Here is a 9,490-nt window from a genome sequence, read left to right on the forward strand (position 1 = left end):
TGCCACGCCCATATAAAGAGCTTGAGGTTCCTTTCTGGAATTTAGTACTGGCATGCCACGCCTAGCTCCTAGTGTGCCACGCTGATGCCAGGGCATTTTGCCAGTTTCACTGACCTTTTCTTTACTCTTTTAGGGTAGTTTCATGCATTTTCTTAGTTAATAAACAAGTTTTGGGTAGATAATCATTTACATCTTAATTCAAGAAAACATTGTGAATTTTATATGATTTTTTGAGAATTATGCATGAATTGAGTGATAAAATAGATGATGCATGATCTCATGAGTTAGAACCTAGCTTTGATGCACTTTACTTGCTTGATTTCAGGACAAAGGAAGCAAGGAAGATGCCACGTTAATAGCCACGTTAGTCTAACTAACGTGACCATTAACGTGGAATGGGAGCTAACTTGCAACGTTAATGAGAAAAGTGATCGCCAATAATGCCTTCGTGAGCCATCATAACCCACGTTAGTTGCCACGTTAACTACATTAACGTGGAAGCTAACGTGGAGGAAAAGTAAAGCTCCAACGTTAGTAGTAAAAGTGAATGCCACTAACGTTGGAAAAAGGGGCACACTTAGCCACGTTAAGAGTCACGTTAATTACATTAACGTGAACTCTAACGTGGAAGGAACAAAGAAGTGCCAACATTAGTGACACTCACCTTTGTCACTAACGTTGGACCAAGCCACCATTAGCCACGTTAGTTGCCACGTTAGTTACATAAACGTGGAAGCTAACGTGGAGGAAAGGAATGATAAGTCAACGTTAGTGACACTCACCTTTGTCACTAACGTTGGAGATGGCAATCACCACCACGTTAGTGGGCACGTTAATACAATTAATGTGAGGCACTAACGTGAGAAGGGGCGTTTGGAGCGTTAGTGACAAAGGTAAGTGTCAGTAACGCTCTCGAGGCTGAGGCATGCCCACGTTAGGAGTCATGTTAGCTACACTAACGTGGACTCTAACGTAGGGAGGAAGGGCAACAAGCAAACGTTATTGGAAAAGGTGAATGCCAATAACATTTGCGAAGGACCAAGAGGCAACGTTAGTGGTCACGTTAGTGCCACTAACGTTGAAGTTAACGTGGACCATCTTGGGTTAGGAACGTTAGTGAAAAAGGTGATCGTCACAAACGTTCTCGAACCCACATTTTCACTTAACGTTAACACCACTAATGTCCTAACTAACGTCCATGCCTAACTCACACTTTCTCTGCAAGCAAAGCTGAGCCCACTGAAGATTGCAACTGCTTCAACTAAAGATCCAAAGGCCCATATCCAAGACTTGAAGAGCCAACTAGAAGATCAGAAAAGTAGTATATATAGGAGTAGTTTTGAACTAGTAAGGGAGCTTTTGGCATTTTGGAGAACTACTCTCTGTATAATTTTACTTTCTCTGCAACTTCTAGTTTACTTTTTAGAATGTATTTTTCATCCTTGCTTTCCATTCCCAGAGCTATGAACAACTAAACCCCTTTCATTTGGTTACTGAGCTTTGTTGTAATTTGATGGATCAATAATAGTTTTTATTATTCTTCTTCTTTTTTTTCTCTTGATTTTAGTAGAAAGCTTTCAATCTTCATCCAATTGGGTAGATATCTTAGAAAAGAAGCAATTCATACTTGGATCTCTTCGGACCTTGGAAGAGGCGTGAAGAGATTAAGCTAGAAATGCTTTCTCATGTTGGACCAAATTGGGGTTTGGATGGATATTGTGACATGTAATCCTACCAACACTTTGATTTGGGAATACATGTGGTATAATCAGTGACCATACTTCATCTCTTCTCATGAGCAATTAGACCAAGGAATTGGTTATTGATCAAGATTTGAGAGATTGGGTTGCCAAGGAATTGGAATCCAATCACTTAAGATTGCCAAGGAGATCAATGAATGCATTGATTGAGGAAGAGATGAGAATGAACTTGATCCGAAGAATACAACATCTCCTGAGCCCAATGAATCTCCCATTTCTGATCTTACCCATTCTCTTTACTTTCTGTCTTTTACTTTTATGTTCATCTTCCCCATTCCCCATTTAAAATTCTGCAATTTACTTTCCGTCATTTATATTCAGTCCTTTATTTCCAGCAATTACATTTTCTGCCATTTATTTTCTCGCCATTTAATTTTCTGCAATTCTCCAATCGAATTCTGCTTAGCTCAACTAGGACATTCCTCCAATTAAAGTTGCTTGACCAATCAATCCCTGTGGGATTCGACCTCACTCTATTGTGAGTTTTTACTTGACGACAATTCGGTATACTTGCCGAAGGGAGATTTGTTGAGAGACAAGTTTCCATGCATCAAGTTTATGGCGCCATTACCGGGGATTGATTTTGTATCAACAATGATTAAATTGGTGGATAACTAGATTAAGCATTTTTCTTTTGTTTGATTTAATTTCTGTTTGATTGATTCACTTTCAGTTTCAGTTATTTTCTTCTCGTTACCCCTACCCATTTGTGATGTTCTCTTATTTGTTATAATTTAGTTCACTAACCCACTAACTGTTTGATATATTGCATCACTCACACTAACAGCATTTTTAACAAGAATACTCTCTATCTCCCTTTTGCTTTGGCCTTGCTGGTTGTATGATAGGTAGAAGAAGTAGGGCTTCAACTTCTTTTGACTCTAAACCTGAGAGAACCTTCCTTAGACTAAGAAGGGAAGCAAGAGGAAAGAGAGTTGTTGGTGCTGGGGAAGAGGAGGAGTATTTTGAACCAAACATGGATGAGAATATGGAGAATCATCATGAAGAAGAAGCTCACAACCATGGCAGAGAAGGTCAAGTGCATCATGCTGAGCAAGAGAAAAGAGTTCTGGGATCTTACATAAATCCAAACCCAGGAAACTGTGAAAGTAGCATCCAAAAGCCAACCATACATGGCAATAACTTTGAACTAAAGCCACAGCTCATCACCCTCGTGCAGAACAATTGTTTATTCGGAGGAAGTGTCCAAGAAGACCCCAATCAACATCTAACCACCTTCCTGAGGATATGCGATACTGTGAAGTCTAATGGTGTTCATCCTGACACCTATAGACTGCTTCTGTTTCCCTTCTCAATCAAGGACAAAGCATCTAAATGGCTGGAATCCTTCCCGAAGGAGAGTTTAACAACCTGGGAAGATGTGGTGAACAAATTCTTGGCGAGATTCTATCCTCCTCAACGGATCAATAGGTTGAGAGCTGAGGTACAAACCTTCAGGCAACAAGATGGTGAAACTCTATATGAAGCATGAGAGAGGTTTAAGGACTTGACAAGAAGGTGCCCACCTGATATGTTCAATGAATGGGTGCAGTTATATATTTTCTATGAAGGTCTTTCTTATGAATCAAAGAAGGCAGTAGACCACTCATCAGGGGGATCTCTGAACAAGAAGAAGACCATTGAAGAAGCCATAGATGTCATTGAGACTGTAGCAGAGAATGACTACTTCTATGCCTCTGAAAGAGGCAACACTAGAGGAGTAATGGAGTTAAACAATGTGGATGCACTGCTGGCCCAAAATAAGATGATCACCAAGCAGCTGGCTGACCTTACCAAGAAGATGGAGAGGAACCAAGTGGCAGCAATCACCACCTCATCAGCAACCCAAGAAGGAGTGAATACAGAAGCAGAGGGTGATCAGGAACAAGCCAACTACATTGGAAACTCACCTAGGCAGACCCATGATCCATACTCCAAAACTTATAATCCTGGTTGGAGAAACCACCCAAACTTTGGGTGGGGAAATCAACAAGATCAAGGCCAAGATCAGAGACGTCACAACCCCAACAATAATGCGGCTCACCAACATTCCACACAGAGATCATATCAGCACCCACCTAACAACACATCTCAACATCCATACCAAAGCCAAAATGGCCCTTCTCATCCCTCCAATCTCAACTCACCATCATCCAAAGATAGACTCTCAAGGATTGAGACTCTACTTGAAGGCATATGTAAGGAACTCCAAGATAACAAGGTGTTCAAGGAGGAGGTGCGAGCCAGTATCAAAAACCAGGGAGTCACCATTAAGAGACTAGAATTTCAAGTGGGATACCTCTCTGAGAAGATTCCCAAGCCTACTGACAGCTTCCCAAGTGACACAGAGAAAAACTCAAGAGGTAAAGCAAAGAAAGTAAGATGGGAAGAATGCAAGATGGTCACTATAAGTGATAGGGAGACTGAGGAAGAGCTTAACAAACCCTTTGAACACTATGGAGATACTTCAGTAGAGATGCAGGAAGAGGGTCACCAAGAAACCAAAATTACACAGAAGGAGATACTGAAACTCTATGCACCTTTTCCCCAAAGACTCAAAGGTGGTGTAGAAAAGAGAATATACTCAAAGTTCCTTGATATGTTTGCATCTCTCCATGTAAACATACCATTCATCAAGGCTCTCCAAAAAATGCCCTCATACATTAAGTATATGAAGGAGCTGTTGACCAGGAAAAGCTCACTCAAGGGAGGGCAAACAATAGTGATAAATAAGGAGTGCAGTGCTCTCATCCAACCAGAGTTGCCTACAATGCAAAAAGAAAGGACCCAAGGAGTTTTCACATCCCCTGTGCCATAGGAGAAACAATGTTTGATAAAGGACTCTGTGACCTGGGAGCAAGCATCAACTTAACGCCTTTATCCCTTATGAAGAAGCTGCAGATCAATGAGCTAATGCCCACAGACGTAGTCATCAGGCTGTCTGACAAAACTCAAAAACAAGCAGTAGGAGTGGTTGAAAACGTGTTGGTGAAGGTTGGGAACTACTTCCTTCCCACAGACTTTGTCATATTGGAAATGGAAGAGAGTCACCTTCACCCAATCATATTGGGAAGACCATTCCTAGCTACAGTCAGAGCGCTCATAGATGTGGAGCGAGGAGAGCTAATACTGAGGATACATGACGAACAACTCGCATTCAATGTCTTCAAACCCTTACAAGAAGCAGATCAGGAAAACAAGGAACCAAAGGGGGAGCACGACAGAGCACTGGTGGAAGAAACAAGCATTGAAGCACAAGTTGTACACTTGGGAATCCCTTTGGTTGATGAACAAGACAGTCAGTAGTTGTCACATCTAAAGGAAAACCAGGAGGAACCTAAACCACCAGAGTCATATGAGACCAGCAACAAAATTTCCTTGGAAAAAGAGGCCACAAAGAGCATGGCAACATCAAAAGGAACAAAGAAGAAGGCACCAAGGAGATAGAGGAACAAGAAGATCCCTACAGAGGACTTCTCTCGAGGGGATAAAGTGATCTCAGCTTATTTGCCAATTATCCTACCTCATCTCTCCACCATCCCATCTCAGCTACCTAAAATTTTCACCATCAACAGAATTCTCTCCTTAGAACATGTGGAGATTCTTGATGAAGCCAATGGAGATAGATTTACTGCGAGGGGGGAAGATTTGAAGCATTACCAACCACCCTGACAAAGTCAGAACGTCAAGCTAGTGACGCTAAAGATGCGCTTCATGGGAGGCAACTGATGCCAGGGCATTTTGGCCAGTTTTACTGACCTTTTCTTTATTATTTTAGGATAGTTTCATGCACTTTCTTAGGAAATAAGCAAGTTTTGGGTAAATAATCACTTACATCTTGATTCAAGCAAACATTGTGAATTTTATATGATTTTATGAGAATTATGCATGAATTGAATGATAAAATGAATGATGCATGATCTCATGGGTTAGAACCTAGCTTTGATGCACTTTATTTGCTTGATTTCAGGACAAAGGAACCAAGGAAGAGCCACGTTAGTGGTCACGTTAGTTAGACTAACGTGACCACTAACGTGGAATGGAAGCTAGCTTGCAACGTTAATGAGAAAAGTGATCGCCAATAATGCCTTCGTGAGTCATCATAGCCCACGTTAGTTGCCACGTTAGCTACATTAACGTGAAAGCTAACGTGGAAGAGAAGTAAAGCTCCAACGTTAGTGGTAAAAGTGAATGCCACTAACGTTGGAAAAAGGGGCACACCTAGCCACATTAAGAGTCACGTTAAGTACATTAACGTGAGCTATAACGTGGAAGGAACAAAGAAGTGCCAACGTTAGTGACACTCACCTTTGTCACTAACGTTGGACTAAGCCACTATTAGCCACGTTAGTTGCCACGTTAATTGCATTAACATGGAAGCTAACGTGGAGGAAAGGAATGATGAGCCAACGTTAGTGACACTCACCTTTGTCACTAACGTTGGAGATGGCTATCACTACCACGTTAGAAGTCACGTTAACCTAAGTAACGTGAACTCTAACGTGGAAAAAAGGGGTGTTTAGAGCGTTAGTGACAAAGGAAAGTGTCACTAACGCTCTCGAGGCTAAGGCATGCCCACGTTAAGAGCCACGTTAGTTATACTAACGTGGACTCTAACGTGAGAAAAGGGGGCTAAGAGCAACGTTATTGAAAAAGGTAAATCCCAATAACGTTCACGAAGGATCAAGAGGCAACGTTAGTGGTCACATTAGTGCCACTAACGTTGAAGTTAACGTGAACCATCTTGGGCTAGAAACGTTAGTGAAAAAGGTGATTGTCACTAACGTTCTCAAATCCACATTTTCACTTAAACGTTAACACCACTAATGTCCTAGCTAAAATTCATGCCTACTTCACACTTTCTCTGCAAGTAAAGCTGAGCCCACTGAAGACTCCAAACTGCTTCAACTTAAGATCCAAAGGCCCACATCCAAGACTTGAAGAGCCAACTAGAAGAGCAAAAGAGTAGTATATATAGGAGTAGTTTTGAACTAGAGGAGAGTTTTTGGATTGGGAGAACCACTCTCTGTATAATTTTACTTTCTCTGCAACTTCTAGTTTTAATTTCAGAATGCATTCTCCATCTTTGTTTTCTATTCCCAGAGCTATGAACAACTAAACCCCTTTCATTGGGTTAGGGAGCTCTGTTGTAATTTGATGGATCAATAATAGTTTTCATTATTCTTCTTCTTTCTTTTCTCTTGATTTTACTAGAAAGCTTTCAATCTTCATCCAATTGGGTAGTTGTCTTGGAAAAGAAGCTATTCATACTTGGATCTCTTCGGAACCTTGGAAGAGGAATAAAGAGATCATGCTTGAAATGCTTTCTCATGTTGGACCAAATTGGGGTTTGGATGGATATAGTGACATATAATCCTACCAACACTTTGATTTGAAAATACATGTGGTATAATCAGTGACCATACTTCATCTCTTCTCATGAGCAATTGGACCAAAGAATTGGCTATTGATCAAGATTTGAGAGATTGAATTACCAAGGAATTGGAATTCAATCACTTAAGATTGCCAAGGAGATCAATGAATGCATTGATTGAGGAAGAGATGAAAATGAACTTGATCCGGAGAATGCAACATCTCCTAACCCCAATGAATTCCCCATTTCTGATCTCGCCCATTCTCTTTAATTTCTACAATTTACTTTTATGCTCATCTTCCCAAATCCCCATTTAACATTCTGCAACTTACTTTCCGCCATTTACATTCAGCTCTTTATTTCCAGTATTTACATTTTCTGCTATTTACTTTCCCGCCATTTAAATTTCCTGCAACTCTCATATCAAATTCTGCTTAGCTCAACTAGAACATTCCTCTAATTAAAGTTGATTGACCAATCAATCCCTGTGGGATTCGACCTCACTCTATTGTGAGTTTTTACTTGACGACAATTCGGTATACATGTCGAGGAAAATTGTTGAGAGACAAGTTTTCGTGCATCAGCAACCCATGTTTTATATGCTTTAAAGTAGTTAATAATGCAAGGTTCATAAATTCCAAATCAACTTTGACATATACTTGAATGAATCCTTTTATGCAGCACATAGTGAAGAACAAGTTTGGTGTTCAAGGCATACAAAGAAGAGCATAAATGCAATTCATATCATGTTACTCTTAGAGCCTTGAACAAAACTTTGTACACCACATGGACACAAACTAAGTTTGGTGTCACCAATGTTGCATACATGAACAATTAAAAAGTCAGTTGGTTTGCATTTATGAATAGCACTTAGTTAGTTAGAAACAAAAACTTTAAAAAGTAGTTATCCCAATTTTTTTTAATTTTGCCGCCACTTTCCACAATTTCATTAATCACATCCCTTTTGTTTTGTAGGAGAATTGATGGGACAATTGAAGGAGGAGGGTTCGGCCACCAAAAAAGGAGAGGACTATACACATGTCTTCAAGGGGAATGCCTTGGGAAATGTTGCCATGCAACATTGAAAGAATGACACGCTTGGAAATTGAACCAACTCCATCATAAAGTTGATGATCCTTGTGCTCATCCCATGCTAAACCCCATCCGTTCATCATACACCCACTCCATCAATCCACACCTTTCATTCACTCACCACTTCCCTATATAAGTGGTTCTTATTCCATACTCCCTTTCACATTCCAATACCCATTCTTTAAACTTCCCACTCTCGGAACCCAACTCCCCTTACCCCATCAAAGACACACTCCCCACCTTCACATATCAACTCCTAGTCATGGCATCATCGAGCTCCAAGAGGCAAAAGAGGAAGGAACCGGTGGAGAGCATCCCTTTCGATGAAGGGAGAATCAAAACTGCTTTCCATGAACTCGAATTTGAACAGATAAAGCACAAAAAGATATTGCCTGAGTTAACATTCCAGTTCAACGAGGATGAGTGCCCACAGATTCGAGAGAATATTGAACAAAGGGGTTGGCAAAGGCTCACAAACCCAGAAGCAAAGATAAATACAAACCTCATCAAAGAGTTCTATGCAAATGTAGTCAGAGAAGACAAAACCAAGGCCGCCACCTTCAAAAGTTATGTGAGAGGAAGAGAAGTAGACTTCAGCCCCAATGCCATAACAAGGACTCTTCAGCTGAAATCGCCACATTTTGATGAGCCCAGTTATCATGTAAGAATAAGTAATGGCCCCGACAATAATGAACATGAAGAAATTGTGAATGATATGTGTGTTATAGGATCTGACTGGGAAAGGTATTCGGATAGGAGACCCCGGTTCATCAGGAGAGGAGACCTCATCCCGGAAGCCAAGGGACGGTTTGAACTCGTGAAGAGATCTATCCTCCCAGCCGCGAACAATTCTGAGGTCAACACTACTCGAGCTACTATGGTACATTGCTTAATAAAGGGTGGAGGCATCAATGTGCACAAAATTATAGCTGAGAGGATTCAAGAGTCAGCCGAGAAGAATGATCCGGGTGCTAGACTTTGGTACCCCAGCACCATCCTTAGACTGTGTACAAAAGCCAAGGTAGTCTTCGAGGACAACAATCCAAATTGGGTAAACCTTGGGAGGTTAGTTACGCTACAGCGTATAACTTATGTGGCACCCGCCCAACAACAAAGAAGGCCTCAAAATAGGGAAAAGAACATCACAAGAAGGACCTCACCGAGAAGAATCTCATCAAGAAGAATACCAGCAAGAAGAGTACTACGATCTAACCAACATAAGCTTGAATCACATTCATGGAGCCATTGAGGAGCTAGTAAGGAG

The 9,490-nt window shown here is 40.9% G+C and overlaps 1 non-coding gene across 1 annotated transcript; it reads right to left on the minus strand.

Annotated features, from left to right (window-relative positions):
* Window positions 1–3,189: 3,189 nt before the first annotated feature.
* Window positions 3,190–3,296, minus strand: LOC112753829 (small nucleolar RNA R71). Its single transcript, XR_003178194.1, has one exon. It is a non-coding gene; the product is annotated as a small nucleolar RNA R71 (small nucleolar RNA).
* Window positions 3,297–9,490: the final 6,194 nt, after the last annotated feature.

This window comes from Arachis hypogaea, chromosome 15 (assembly GCF_003086295.3).
Source record: "Arachis hypogaea cultivar Tifrunner chromosome 15, arahy.Tifrunner.gnm2.J5K5, whole genome shotgun sequence".
Classification (NCBI taxonomy): Eukaryota; Viridiplantae; Streptophyta; class Magnoliopsida; order Fabales; family Fabaceae; genus Arachis; species Arachis hypogaea.